This window comes from Phyllobates terribilis, unplaced genomic scaffold, assembly GCF_046119375.1.
Source record: "Phyllobates terribilis strain yellow unplaced genomic scaffold, ASM4611937v1 Scaffold_2__4_contigs__length_985480577, whole genome shotgun sequence".
Lineage (NCBI taxonomy): Eukaryota > Metazoa > Chordata > Amphibia > Anura > Dendrobatidae > Phyllobates > Phyllobates terribilis.
This window is the reverse complement of record NW_027362762.1, coordinates 970,418,154-970,434,839: the sequence shown is the minus strand read 5'-3', so window position 1 is coordinate 970,434,839 and position 16,686 is coordinate 970,418,154. Positions and strand designations below refer to the sequence as shown.

At 47.3% G+C, this 16,686-nt stretch overlaps 1 long non-coding RNA gene across 1 annotated transcript in view; it reads left to right on the top strand.

Moving 5' to 3' along the window:
* Positions 1–14,870, top strand: part of LOC141253121 (uncharacterized) — a 135,094-nt gene extending 120,224 nt beyond the window's left edge. The window contains exons 2-3 of the long non-coding RNA XR_012314234.1: positions 13,141–13,248; positions 14,429–14,870. This is a non-coding gene — a long non-coding RNA (uncharacterized lncRNA). The remainder of the gene's footprint in view (positions 1–13,140; positions 13,249–14,428) is intronic.
* Positions 14,871–16,686: the final 1,816 nt, after the last annotated feature.

Genomic DNA, 16,686 nt, shown 5'->3' with positions numbered 1-16,686 from the left:
GGGGACCGGGATGGGGCACATAGCCACAAGATGTGGACCTGGATGGGGCACATAGCCACAAGATGGGGACCTGGATGGGGCACATAGCCACAAGATGGGGACCTGGATGGGGCACATAGCCACAGGATGTGGACCTGGATGGGGCACATAGCCACAGGATGTGGACCTGGATGGGGCACATAGCCACAGGATGTGGACCTGGATGGGGCACATAGCCACAGGATGTGGACCTGGATGGGGCACATAGCCACAGGATGTGGACCTGGATGGGGCACATAGCCACAGGATGGGGACCGGGATGGGGCACATAGCCACAGGATGGGGACCGGGATGGGGCACATAGCCACAGGATGGGGACCGGGATGGGGCACATAGCGACAGGATGGGGACCTGGATGGGGCACATAGCGACAAGATGGGGACCGGGATGGGGCACATAGCCACAGGATGGGGACCGGGATGGGGCACATAGCCTCAGGATGGGGACCGGGATGGGGCACATAGCCTCAAGATGGGGACCTGGATGGGGCACATAGCCACAAGATGGGGACCTGGATGGGGCACATAGCCACAAGATGGGGACCTGGATGGGGCACATAGCCACAAGATGGGGACCGGGATGGGTCACATAGCCACAGGATGTGGACCTGGATGGGGCACATAGCCACAGGATGTGGACCTGGATGGGGCACATAGCCACAAGATGAGGACCTGGATGGGGCACATAGCCACAAGATGGGGACCTGGATGGGGCACATAGCCACAAGATGGGGACCTGGATGGGGCACATTAGTACAAGATGTTTGCCATTATTACTATATGATGCTAATTGTAAGACAATATTACTGAATGTGGCCAATTGGGGGAAACAAAATTGTAAAAATCTAAAAAAATAAAAATAAAGCATGAAAAAATATTGGGCACTAAAAATGCTGTTTTATATGTAAACTAAAGTAAACACAAAAAAGTGCACGTTTATCATCACCACATCCATAACGACCCAAGCTATAAAAAAATAAACACGGAAAAAAATGTTCAAAAGGTGTATACAAAAAAAAAAATGGTATCACTAAAATTGTCTCATTGAACAAAGAATGCGGCCCCCCAAATTCAAATTTTTTCCATGTGCGGCCCATATACCCAGCCGAGTTTGAGACCCCTGATATAATAGATCACTCTGTGTGTAATGTCTCTATATAACAGATCCCTCTGCGTGTAATGACTCTATATAATAGATCGCTCTGCTTGTAATGACTCTATATAATAGATCCCTCTGCGTGTAATGACTCTATATAATAGATCGCTCTGCGTGTAATGACTCTATATAATAGTTCGCTCTGCGTGTAATGACTCTATATAATAGATCCCTCTGCGTGTAATGACTCTATATAATAGTTCGCTCTGCGTGTAATGACTCTATATAATAGATCCCTCTGCGTGTAATGACTATATAACAGATCCCTCTGCGTGTAATGACTCTATATAATAGATCCCTCTGTGTGTAATGACTCTATATAATAGATCCCTCTGTGTGTAATGACTCTATATAACAGATCCCTCTGTGTGTAATGACTCTATATAATCCCTCTGTGTGTAATGACTATATAATAGATCCCTCTGTGTGTAATGACTCTATATAATAGATCCCTCTGTGTAATGACTATATAATAGATCCCTCTGTGTGTAATGACTCTTTAATAGATCCCTCTGTGTAATGACTATATAATAGATCCCTCTGTGTGTAATGACTATATAATAGATCCCTCTGTGTGTAATGACTCTATATAATAGATTCCTTTGTGTGTAATGACTATATAATAGATCCCTCTGTGTGTAATGACTCTATATAATAGATCCCTCTGCGTGTGACGACTCTATATAATAGATCCCTCTGCGTGTGACGACTATATAGTAGATCCCTCTGCGTGTAACGACTCTATATAATAGATCCCTCTGCGTGTGACGACTCTATATAATAGATCCCTCTGCGTGTGACGACTCTATATAATAGATCCCTCTGCGTGTGACGACTCTATATAATAGATCCCTCTGCGTGTGACGACTCTATATAATAGATCCCTCTGCGTGTGACGACTCTATATAATAGATCCCTCTGCGTGTGACGACTCTATATAATAGATCCCTCTGCGTGTGACGACTCTATATAATAGATCCCTCTGCGTGTGACGACTCTATATAATAGATCCCTCTGCGTGTGACGACTCTATATAATAGATCCCTCTGCGTGTGACGACTCTATATAATAGATCCCTCTGCGTGTGACGACTCTATATAATAGATCCCTCTGCGTGTCATGACTCTATATAATAGATCCCTCTGCGTGTAATGACTCTATATAATAGATCCCTCTGCGTGTAATGACTCTATATAATAGATCGCTCTGCGTGTAATGACTCTATATAATAGATCCCTCTGCGTGTAATGACTATATAACAGATCCCTCTGCGTGTAATGACTCTATATAATAGATCCCTCTGTGTGTAATGACTCTATATAATAGATCCCTCTGTGTAATGACTCTATATAACAGATCCCTCTGTGTGTAATGACTATATAATCCCTCTGTGTGTAATGACTATATAATAGATCCCTCTGTGTGTAATGACTATGTAATAGATCCCTCTGTGTGTAATGACTCTATATAATAGATTCCTCTGTGCGTAATGACTATATAATAGATCCCTCTGTGTGTAATGACTCTATATAATAGATCCCTCTGTGTGTAATGACTCTATAATAGATCCCTCTGCGTGTAATGACTCTATATAATAGATCCCTCTGCGTGTGACGACTCTATATAATAGATCCCTCTGCGTGTGACGACTATATAATAGATCCCTCTGCGTGTGACGACTCTATAATAGATCCCTCTGCGTGTGACGACTCTATATAATAGATCCCTCTGCGTGTGACGACTCTATATAATAGATCCCTCTGCGTGTGACGACTCTATATAATAGATCCCTCTGCGTGTAATGACTCTATATAATAGATCCCTCTGCGTGTAATGACTCTATATAATAGATCCCTCTGCGTGTAATGACTCTATATAATAGATCCCTCTGCGTGTAATGACTCTATATAATAGATCGCTCTGCTTGTAATGACTCTATATAATAGATCCCTCTGTGTGTAATGACTATATAATATATCCCTCTGTGTGTAATGACTCTATATAATAGATCCCTCTGTGTAATGACTCTATATAATAGATTCCTCTGTGTGTAATGACTCTATATAATAGATTCCTCTGTGTGTAATGACTATATAATAGATTCCTCTGTGTGTAATGACTATATAATAGATCCCTCTGTGTGTAATGACTCTATAGAATAGATCCCTCTGCGTGTAATGACTCTATATAACAGATCCCTCTGTGTGTAATGACTATATAATCCCTCTGTGTGTAATGACTATATAATAGATCCCTCTGTGTGTAATGACTCTATAGAATAGATCCCTCTGCGTGTAATGACTCTATATAACAGATCCCTCTGTGTGTAATGACTCTATATAATAGATCCCTCTGTGTGTAATGACTCTATATAATAGATCCCTCTGTGTGTAATGACTCTATATAATAGATCCCTCTGTGTGTAATGACTCTACATAATAGATCCCTCTGTGTGTAATGACTCTATATAATAGGTCCCTCTGTGTGTAATGACTCTATATAATAGATCCCTCTGTGTTTAATGACTCTATATAATAGATCCCTCTGTGTGTAATGACTATAGAATAGATCCCTCTGTGTGTAATGACTCTATAGAATAGATCCCTCTGCGTGTAATGACTCTATAGAATAGATCCCTCTGCGTGTAATGACTCTATAGAATAGATCCCTCTGCGTGTAATGACTCTATATAATAGATCGCTCTGCGTTTAATGACTCTATATAATAGATCCCTCTGCGTGTAATGACTCTATATAATAGATCCCTCTGTGTGTAATGACTCTATAGAATAGATCGCTTTGTGTGTAATGACTCTATAGAATAGATCCCTCTGTGTAATGACTATAGAATAGATCCCTCTGCGTGTAATGACTCTATAGAATAGATCACTCTGCGTGTAATGACTCTATAGAATAGATCCCTCTGCGTGTAATGACTCTATAGAATAGATCCCTCTGCGTGTAATGACTCTATAGAATAGATCTCTGTGTGTAATGACTCTATATAATAGATCCCTCTGTGTGTAATGACTCTATATAATAGATCCCTCTGCGTGTAATGACTCTATATAATAGATCCCTCTGCGTGTAATGACTCTATAGAATAGATCCCTCTGCGTGTAATGACTATATAACAGATCCCTCTGTGTGTAATGACTCTATATAACAGATCCCTCTGTGTGTAATGACTCTATATAATACAGGGGTCTCAAACACGCGGCCCTCGGGCCGCATGTGGCCCCTGAGGCTGCTTTATACGGCCCGCAGGCACAGACCCCTTGACGATCCCGACCTGGTCCAGGAGGAGCCGCCGACAGCAGCGCTGCATTGCCGCACAGAGACTGTTTCCCAGCACTGCATTTACAATGCCAGCCGCCGGCCAATCAGAGGCCAGCAGCTGATATCTGCGTGTCGGCGCAGCGAGTATGACGTCATTGCCATACGCAGCTATCAGCTGCTGGCCTCTGATTGGCCGGCGGCTGACATTGAAAATGCAGTGCTGGGAGACAGTCTGTGTGCGGCAATGCAGCGCTGCTGTCGGCGGCTCCTCCTGGACCAGGTCGGGATCGTCAAGGGGTCGGACTCTGTGGTGCCTGCGGGCCACATCTGCAGGAAGGCCGCCGAGGGAACGGAGGACAGGTGAGAATCATCTTTTTTTTTTTTTCTATTTTATGTGTGTGAAGAACAGGGGGCACATAGCCACAAGAGGGGACCTGGATGGGGCACATAGCCACAGGATGTGGACCTGGATGGGGCACATAGCCACAGGATGTGGACCTGGATGGGGCACATAGCCACAAGATAGGGACCGGGATGGGGCACATAGCCACAGGATGTGGACCTGGATGGGGCACATAGCCACAAGATGGGGACCGGGATGGGGCACATAGCCACAAGATGGGGACCGGGATGGGGCACATAGCCACAAGATGGGGACCGGGATGGGGCACATAGCCACAGGATGGGGACCGGGATGGGGCACATAGCCACAGGATGGGGACCGGGATGGGGCACATAGCCTCAGGATGGGGACCTGGATGGGGCACATAGCCACAAGATGGGGACCTGGATGGGGCACATAGCCTCAAGATGGGGACCTGGATGGGGCACATAGCCTCAAGATGGGGACCTGGATGGGGCACATAGCCTCAAGATGGGGACCGGGATGGGGCACATAGCCTCAGGATGGGGACCGGGATGGGGCACATAGCCACAAGATGGGGACCTGGATGGGGCACATAGCCTCAAGATGGGGACCTGGATGGGGCACATAGCCAAAGATGGGGACCGGGATGGGGCACATAGCCACAAGATGGGGACCGGGATGGGGCACATAGCCACAGGATGGGGACCGGGATGGGGCACATAGCCACAGGATGGGGACCGGGATGGGGCACATAGCCACAGGATGGGGACCGGGATGGGGCACATAGCCACAGGATGGGGACCGGGATGGGGCACATAGCCACAGGATGGGGACCTGGATGGGGCACATTAGTACAAGATGTTTGCCATTATTACTATATGATGCTAATTGTAAGACAATATTACTGAATGTGGCCAATTGGGGGAAACAAAATTGTAAAAATCTAAAAAATAAAAATAAAGCATGAAAAAATATTGGGCACTAAAAATGCTGTTTTATATGTAAACTAAAGTAAACACAAAAAAGTGCACGTTTATCATCACCACATCCATAACGACCCAAGCTATAAAAAAATAAACACGGAAAAAATGTTCAAAAGGTGTATACAAAAAAAAATGGTATCACTAAAAATGTCTCATTGAACAAAGAATGCGGCCCCCCAAATTCAAATTTTTTCCATGTGCGGCCCATATACCCAGCCGAGTTTGAGACCCCTGATATAATAGATCACTCTGTGTGTAATGTCTCTATATAACAGATCCCTCTGCGTGTAATGACTCTATATAATAGATCGCTCTGCTTGTAATGACTCTATATAATAGATCCCTCTGCGTGTAATGACTCTATATAATAGATCGCTCTGCGTGTAATGACTCTATATAATAGATCCCTCTGTGTAATGACTATATAATAGATCCCTCTGTGTGTAATGACTCTATATTATAGATCACTCTGTGTGTAATGACTCTATATAACAGATCCCTCTGCATGTAATGACTATATAATAGATCCCTCTGTGTGTAATGACTCTATATAATAGATCCCTCTGTGTGTAATGACTCTATATAATAGATTCCTCTGTGTGTAATGACTCTATATTATAGATCACTCTGTGTGTAATGACTCTATATAACAGATCCCTCTGCATGTAATGACTATATAATAGATCCCTCTGTGTGTAATGACTCTATAGAATAGATCGCTTTGTGTGTAATGACTCTATAGAATAGATCCCTCTGTGTAATGACTAGAATAGATCCCTCTGCGTGTAATGACTCTATAGAATAGATCCCTCTGCGTGTAATGACTCTATAGAATAGATCCCTCTGCGTGTAATGACTCTATAGAATAGATCCCTCTGCGTGTAATGACTCTATAGAATAGATCCCTCTGCGTGTAATGACTCTATATAATAGATCCCTCTGTGTTTAATGACTCTATATAATAGATCCCTCTGTGTGTAATGACTATAGAATAGATCCCTCTGCGTGTAATGACTCTATAGAATAGATCCCTCTGCGTGTAATGACTCTATAGAATAGATCCCTCTGCGTGTAATGACTATATAATAGATCCCTCTGTGTGTAATGACTCTATAGAATAGATCCCTCTGTGTGTAATGACTCTATAGAATAGATCCCTCTGTGTGTAATGACTCTATAGAATAGATCCCTCTGCGTGTAATGACTCTATATAATAGATCCCTCTGTGTTTAATGACTCTATATAATAGATCCCTCTGTGTGTAATGACTATAGAATAGATCCCTCTGCGTGTAATGACTCTATAGAATAGATCCCTCTGCGTGTAATGACTCTATAGAATAGATCCCTCTGCGTGTAATGACTCTATAGAATAGATCCCTCTGCGTGTAATGACTCTATAGAATAGATCGCTTTGTGTGTAATGACTCTATAGAATAGATCCCTCTGTGTAATGACTATAGAATAGATCCCTCTGCGTGTAATGACTCTATAGAATAGATCCCTCTGTGTTTAATGACTCTATATAATAGATCCCTCTGTGTGTAATGACTATAGAATAGATCCCTCTGCGTGTAATGACTCTATAGAATAGATCCCTCTGCGTGTAATGACTCTATAGAATAGATCCCTCTGCGTGTAATGACTATATAATAGATCCCTCTGTGTGTAATGACTCTATAGAATAGATCGCTTTGTGTGTAATGACTCTATAGAATAGATCCCTCTGCGTGTAATGACTCTATAGAATAGATCCCTCTGCGTGTAATGACTCTATAGAATAGATCCCTCTGCGTGTAATGTCTCTATAGAATAGATCCCTCTGCGTGTAATGACTCTATAGAATAGATCCGTCTGCGTGTAATGACTCTATAGAATAGATCCCTCTGTGTGTAATGACTATAGAATAGATCCCTCTGTGTGTAATGACTCTATATAATAGATCCCTCTGTGTGTAATGACTATATAATAGATCCCTCTGCGTGTAATGACTCTATAGAATAGATCGCTCTGTGTGTAATGACTCTATAGAATAGATCCCTCTGTGTGTAATGACTATAGAATAGATCCCTCTGCGTGTAATGACTATAGAATAGATCCCTCTGCGTGTAATGACTATAGAATAGATCCCTCTGTGTGTAATGACTCTATAGAATAGATCCCTCTGTGTGTAATGACTCTATAGAATAGATCCCTCTGTGTGTAATGACTCTATAGAATAGATCCCTCTGTGTGTAATGACTCTATAGAATAGATCCCTCTGTGTGTAATGACTCTATAGAATAGATCCCTCTGTGTGTAATGACTCTATAGAATAGATCCCTCTGTGTGTAATGACTCTATAGAATAGATCCCTCTGTGTGTAATGACTCTATAGAATAGATCGCTCTGTGTGTAATGACTCTATAGAATAGATCCCTCTGTGTGTAATGACTCTATAGAATAGATCCCTCTGTGTGTAATGACTCTATAGAATAGATCCCTCTGTGTGTAATGACTCTATAGAATAGATCCCTCTGTGTGTAATGACTCTATAGAATAGATCCCTCTGTGTGTAATGACTCTATAGAATAGATCCCTCTGTGTGTAATGACTCTATAGAATAGATCCCTCTGTGTGTAATGACTCTATAGAATAGATCCCTCTGTGTGTAATGACTCTATAGAATAGATCCCTCTGTGTGTAATGACTCTATAGAATAGATCCCTCTGTGTGTAATGACTCTATAGAATAGATCCCTCTGTGTGTAATGACTCTATAGAATAGATCCCTCTGTGTGTAATGACTCTATATAATATAGGAGTTTTCACTTTTTGTATTGAAGAACGGAAATAAATTCACTTTTCGATGATATTCTAATTTAGTGAGATGCACCTGTATATATATTATATACAAAGGAGATGTGTCATCTGTAACTTTAGGCCTTTTAGAGATCATTTCATCTTCAACTTGATTAACTGTTCACAATGACAGTAATTTTGACCAGGGGTGCCCAGACTTTGACATGTATGTGTTCGTTTCCTGACAGTCCGGCCTTTTAGGATTCAGTTCTGGCTTTGTGTAAAATTCATGCACCAATTACTCTGTATACTCGATTCATCGTTTGTGGTTTTAAGGTCACCTCCAATGTTTTCTCTTGTGGAAGTAGCTGACCCTTTTTTGTGCTAAATTCCTCAAAATCGCGCACGTGGTTCATAAATTTTGTGCAAAGTAAAAAATGATCTGTTTTCTGGGGGTTTTTTAGCACAAAAACGTGGCATGTTTCACAAAATGTGGCAGAGTGAAGTTGCTCCAAATTTTGCGACCTTTTAAAAAGTTGCACATAAAGAATTGGCTGAAAACATCTGTAATCGCTAAACTCTGCACAGAAGGTGGAAAACAAAAAAAAAAAAAACGCCAGCCCATATCAAATGCACTTCAAAAAGGCGCAAATAATGAACTGGATGCAGACAAAAAAAAGGGACGAGGGCAATGATGGATCGGGGCCCAGATGTGTTTCCATATGTCCAGTGATGATGACGGACTCTGCACCCTATAGAGGAGTGATGTACAGCTCCAGAATCCTCTTCTGCAAAACACCCACGCACACAATGATTGTTATTATTAACTAGATGGTGGCCCGATTCGAACGCATCGGGTATTCTAGAATAGGTATGCTGCCGATGGGGCGCAATTAGCAGAGCTGCGTTTAAATTTGGCGCCCAAATCGCTGATGGCGGCCGCGACCAATCAACGAGATTGGCGCCAAATTTAAACAACGCTCTGCTGATTGGTCGCGGTCGCCGGCCTCGACCAATCAGGAGAGCGGGGTTTAAATTTGGCCCCAAAGTCGCTGATTGGTCGCGGCCGTCAGAAGCGAATAATCAGCAGAGCGTTGTTTAAATTTTGCGCCAAAATCGCTGATTGGTCGCGGGCGGCGGCCGCGAGCAATCAGCGAACCGTGTTATTGAGGAATGGAGAGCGTGTTTAAATTTGGCACCAAAATCGCTGATTAGTCGCGACCGCGACCAATCAGCAGAGCGTTGTTTAAATTTTGCGCCAAGCTCGCTGATTGGTTGCGGCTGGCGTCCGCGACCAATTAGCACAGCAGTGTTTAAATGTGGCGGCAAGATCGCTGATTGGTCGCGGCCGCTATTTAAATGTGGCGCCCAAATCGGTGATTGGTCGCGGGCAGCGGCCGCGACCAATCAGCAGAGCGGTGTTTAACTTTAGCGCCAAGATCGCTGATTGGTCGCGCTCTCCGCACGCGACCAATCAGCGAATCGTACTGGTGAGGATCGGGGAGCGGAATCGTATTAGTGAGGACCGGGGAGCGCCGCTGCCTGTGCGGGTACTTCCGCTGCGAGAACCCGGGACATGAGCGGGCGCTCGCAGCAGAAATATCCGGACCCGCAGCGCCGCTCCCCGGTCCTCCCTTCACACCCTAGCCGCTGATGTCCCCACAGTATCCGCATGGTGTTACAAAGGTCCGGACATTTGTGTTAAAAATCGCTGATTGGTCGCTGGCGCTGCCCGCGACCAATCACCGATTTTGGCGCCACATTTAAATAGCGTCGGCGACCAATCAGCACAGCGGTGTTTAATTTGGAGCCAAGATCGGTGATTGGTCGCGGCCCATATTTAAATTTGGCGCCCAAATCGGTGATTGGTCACAGGCACCGCCTGCGACCAATCAGCGATTTTTAACACAAATGTCTGGACCTTTGTAATAGCATGCGGATACTGTGGGGACATCAGCGGCTAGGGTGTGAAGGGAGGACCGGGGAGCGGCGCTGCGGGTCGGGATACTTCTGCTGCGAGCGCCCGCTCATGTCCCGGGTTCTCGCAGCGGAAGTACCCGCACAGGCAGCGGCGCTGACATCCATGCGGCTAGGGTGTGAAGGGAGGACCGGGGAGCGGCGCTGACATCCAATTGGTCGCGGTCGCTATTTAAATGTGCCGCACAAATCGGTGATTGGTCGCGGTCTTGGCCCGCAACCAATCACTGATCTTGCGGCTAAAGTTAACCACTACTGTGCTGATTGGTCGCGGCCGATATTTAAATTTGGCGCCCAAATCGGTGATTGGTCGCGGGCAGCGTCCGCGACCAATCAGCACAGCGTTATTTAACTTTTGCGCTAAGGTCAGTGATTGGTCGCGGTCTTCGGACCCGACCAATCATCGAATCGTCTTGGTGAGGACCGGGGAGCGGCGCTGCCTGTGCGGCTACTTCCGCGGCGAGAACCCGGGACATGAGCGACTGCTCGCAGCAGAAGTATCCCGACCCGCAGCGCCGCTCCCCGGTCCTCCCTTCCGCATGGATGTCAGCGACACCGGCGGTCCTTCCGCTGCTACCGGCCGGGACATGAGCGCCTCGAGGCGCTCATCTCACGGCTGCAACGCCGCTGAGCTCCGTCCCGCAGATGAGCCGCTAACGGCCGCCATCTTTTTTCTGAAATCCCGCGGCGCTGATTGGCCGCTGCTGGACCAATGAGCGACGCGGGATCGGACGGACGGACGGGCGGGCGGACTAAGACAATTATATAGTAGATGGAGTTGTGTGATATTTTTTCTTGCAGAGAGCGCCACTTATGTGCACAGGCTATACACAGTACTGCAGCTCTGTACTGACAGTTCTCCATTACAGTGACCAGGGCTCTGCCCAGATCATCAGACGCTGCACACGTGGAGCAGTCCCAGCACAATCTGGAGGCCTCTGCAGCAGTGGATACATGTCAGCACCTTCATGGAGGAGATCAGTGTCAGACATGTCTAGACGTTACCACTCATCCTGACTGCTCATCCATCACAGGAGGCCGCACTCGCCTTCACACGCAGCGGATATTGATTTCAGGTTTGGAGCAGATTTCACCTTCCACATTTGTGATGAGCCGTCCCGGTGTCTGCTCCAATATCTGCATCTACCCCGGTGTCTGCGTCCGGACCCCCGTGTCTGCATCCACCCCAATATCTGCATCTACCCCGGTGTCTGCGTCCGGACCCCGTGTCTGCATCCGCCCTAATATCTGCATCTACCCCGGTGTCTGCGTCCGGACCCCGTGTCTGCATCCGCCCCAATATCTGCATCTACCCCGGTGTCTGCGTCCGGACCCCGTGTCTGCATCCGCCCTAATATCTGCATCTACCCCGGTGTCTGCGTCTGGACCCCGTGTCTGCATCCGCCCTAATATCTGCATCTACCCCGGTGTCTGCGTCCGGACCCCGTGTCTGCATCCGCCCTAATATCTGCATCTACCCCGGTGTCTGCTTCCGGACCCCGTGTCTGCATCCGCCCTAATATCTGCATCTACCCCGGTGTCTGCTTCCGGACCCCGTGTCTGCATCCGCCCTAATATCTGCATCTACCCCGGTGTCTGCGTCTGGACCCCATGTCTGCATCCGCCCTAATATCTGCATCTACCCCGGTGTCTGCGTCCGGACCCCGTGTCTGCATCCGCGCTAATATCTGCATCTACCCCGGTGTCTGCGTCCGGACCCCGTGTCTGCATCCGCCCTAATATCTGCATCTACCCCGGTGTCTGCGTCTGGACCCCATGTCTGCATCCGCCCTAATATCTGCATCTACCCCGGTGTCTGCGTCCGGACCCCGTGTCTGCATCCGCGCTAATATCTGCATCTACCCCGGTGTCTGCGTCCGGACCCCGTGTCTGCATCCGCCCTAATATCTGCATCTACCCCGGTGTCAGCGTCTGGACCCCGTGTCTGCATCCGCCCTAATATCTGCATCTACCCCGGTGTCAGCGTCTGGACCCCGTGTCTGCATCCGCCCCAATATCTGCATCTACCCCAGTATGTGTGTCCTCCTCCACTGTCTGCGTCCGGCCCCTGTGTCTGCATCCGCCCTCGTCTCTTCGTCCGCCCCAATATCTGCATCTGCCCCGGTATGTGTGTCCTCCCCCCACTGTCTGCGTCCGGCCCCCCGTGTCTGCGTTGCAGACTGTAATTATACATGACTGTAATGCGCCTCAGAGTACAAAGCGTCCAGTGACTGCACCAAAAATCTCAGATTACTCAATGTTTAGCCCCGAGGGCTAATCTGCTCAGATCATTCCTGAAAGCTGCACCCCTTATACTCCAGCACCAGCTCCTCATCTATCACTGCTGACACCCCGCTGTATACATGTGTGAGAGGCTGTCAGCCCCGCCCCCTGGTGATGACATCACTAATATAATTACATGAGACCACACCCCTTATACTACAGCTCCAGCTCCTCATTTACAAATCCCAATTTAAAAACAAAGTTGAGCGGTTGTGTAAGATGTAAAGAAATCAAGGATGCAATGACTTGGAAATCTCTTCTCCACACTTTATCACTCAGATCAGACATGGACATTTCTCCATTTCGTTTGAAAAAATTATCTCCTTTAGAAATTGATGTCAGCGACAAATCTCAGAACAGCTGGGACATCAACCAAAGGCTGGAAAAGTAAGTGGTGTAAAAACAGCCAGAGGGTCTATGTCCAACTAAGTCACATGACTGTGTACAAAGAGCATGTGAGAGAGGCAGAGTCTCTCCGAAGTAAAGATGGTCGGAGATCACCGATCTGAGAACTGCGGTTAAAAATTGTGGAACAACTTCAGAATAATGTTTTTCAATGTAAAACAGGGATCTCAAACACACACAGTGCCAAAATTAAAAACTTGGACAAAGTCACGGGCCAACCAGTATACAGTATAATGGGCTCCACATAGTCCTCCATACTGTATAATAGACCCCACATAGTCCTCCATACAGAATAATGGGCCCCACATAGTCCTCCATACAGTATAATGGGCCCCCCATAGCCCTCAATACAGAATAATGGGCCCCACATAGTCCTCCATACAGTATAGTAGACCCCACATAGTCCTCCATACAGTATAATGGCCCCGCACAGTCCTCCATACAGTATAATGGCCCCACATAGTCCTCCATACAGTATAATGGCCCCGCATAGTGCTCAGTACAGTATAATGGCTCCACATAGTCCTCCATACAGAATAATGGGACCCACATAGTCCTCCATACAGTATAATGGGCCTCACATAGTCCTCCATACAGTATAATGGCCCCACAGAGTCCTCCATTTGAATAATGGCCCCACATAGTCCTCCATACAGTATAATGGCCCCCCATAGCCCTCCATACAGAATAATGGGCCCCACATAGTCCTCCATACAGTATAATGTGCCCCACATAGTCCTCCATACAGCATAATGTGCCCCACATAGTCCTCCATACAGTATAATGGCCCCACATAGTCCTCCATACAGTATAATGGCCCCACATAGTCCTCCATACAGTATAATGGCCCCACATAGTCCTCCATACAGAATAATGGCCCCACATAGTCCTCCATACAGTATAATGGCCCCCCATACAGAATAATGGTCCCCGCAAAGTCCTATATTCAGTATAATGGGCTCCACATAGTCCTACATACAGAATAATGGTCCCCGCAAAGTCCTATAATCAGTATAATGGGCTCCACATAGTCCTACATACAGAATAATGGCTCCACAGGGTTGGTGGTTCTAGTGTTGCAGGCCAAATAAAACCACCCTGCGGGCCAGAGTTTGACATGTATGATATAAAATAACAAAGACTGAATCTCCCCCAGCTACAGCACAAAATATCATCAGAGAAGTTGGAGATTCTGGAGAGATCCATCTGCACAAGGTACAAGGCCGACAGTCAGTATTGGAGGCTCAGGATCTCCGGGCCCTGAGGCCGCACTGCACTAAATACAGGCAGGATCCCATCGTACAAATCACTGCATGGGAGCAGGAAACTTCCAGAAATAGTCTGTGATCACAAGTCGCCGTACAATCCACAAATACAAGTGACCGCTCCATCATGTAAGGAAGAAGCCGAATATCAGCACAATCCAGAAACAATGCCGTTTTCTCAAAGCCAAAGCTCATAATGGACAGAGACAAAATGAAAAACTGTTTTGTGGTTCCATGTCTTATAGATTCAGCAGGAGAGGAACCACCCAGCTTGTTATGGAGGAGAGGGACCGTCCAGCTTGTTATGGAGGAGAGGGACCGTCCAGCTTGTTATGGAGGAGAGGGACCGTCCAGCTTGTTATGGAGGAGAGGGACCGTCCAGCTTGTTATGGAGGAGAGGGACCGTCCAGCTTGTTATGGAGGAGAGGAACCACCCAGCTTGTTATGGAGGAGAGGGACCGTCCAGCTTGTTATGGAGGAGAACACACAGTTTACTGTATGGGGGACATTAGTGCCTGCCATAGGCACTAATATAAAGGTGTGAGAAAATCTACTCCGTCCAGACAGCATTTATTTCAGAGAAGACCAGCAGGGCAATGATAAACCCGATACTGCATTCATCACAGCAGCACAGCTCCGCAGAAAAAGAGTTTAACGGGTGAAGCAGTCACCTTCAGTCCGGCCCTTTCACCAATAGAAAACATCTATAATATAATCGGGGATGCGCATCTCTGTCTGAAGCCTTTATAGACTGCGCAAGCACGACACGCCTGCACAGTCTGGCTCCAGACAGAACGCATGGAGCCGTTACAGGTAAGAGGAGTGTATGGCGCCAGAGATCGCGGTATGTGTAGACACTGAACGCATACTGCGATCTCCGGCGCCATACTTGCATACTTACCTGAGGAGGAGCATTGCCGCGGCGCCTCTCTTTGCCGGAGACTGAGGCAGGAGTGAGGCGTCGGAGTCGGCGCATGCGCTATCCGGCGGCATTTTACTGAAGACACATTTGCAGTGTGTCTTCAGCAAAATGGCGCCGGACGGGAACGCGTGTACTCCGGCGCCGCACTCCTCCCCCGGCCTCTGGCAGAACAGGACACCGCAGCGCTGGAGCACAGGGAAGAAAGGTGAGTATAATTGTTTGTTTGTATGTGTGCAACGTGAAAGGGTGCCATGCATACCAGGATTGAGGGGTGCCATGCATACCAGGAATGGGGGGTGAGGGGACCATGCATACCAGGATTGGGGGGTGAGGGGTGCCATGCATACCAGGATTGGGGGGTGAGGGGTGCTATGCATACCAGGATTGGGGGGTGAGGGGTGCTATGCATACCAGGATTGGGGATGAGGGGTGCCATGCATACCAGGATTGGGGGGTGAGGGGTGCCATGCATACCAGGATTGGGGGGTGAGGGGTGCTATGCATACCAGGATTGGGGATGAGGGGTGCTATGCATACCAGGATTGGGGATGAGGGGTGCCATGCATACCAGGATTGGGGGGTGAGGGGTGCCATGCATACCAGGATTGGGGGGTGAGGGGTGCCATGCATACCAGGATTGGAGGGTGAGGGGACCATGCATACCAGAATAGGGATGAGGGGTAACATACATACCAGGATAGGAATGCGGGGTGCCATGCATATCAGGATGGGGTGCCATGCATACCAGGATGAGGGGTACCATGCATACCAGGATGAGGGGTACCATACATACCAGAATAGGGATGAGGGGTACCATGCATACCAGGATGAGGGAGCCATACAAACCAGGATTGGGGATGAGGTGTGCCATGCATGCCAGGATGAGGGGTACTATACATACCAGAATAGGGATGAGGGGTACCATCCATACCAGGATAGGAATGCAGGGTACCATGCATACCAGGATTGGTGAATGAGGGGTACCACACATACCAGGAATGGGGGGTGAGGGGACCATGCATACCAGGATTGGGGGGTGAGGGGACCATGCATACCAGGATTGGGGGGTGAGGGGACCATGCATACCAGGATTGGGGGGTGAGGGTACCATGCATACCAGGATAGGGATGAGGGGGACCATGCATACCAGGATAAGGGATGAGGAAGCCATACAAACCAGGATTGGGGATGAGGGGGCCATGCATACCAGGATGAGGGATACAGTGCCTTGTG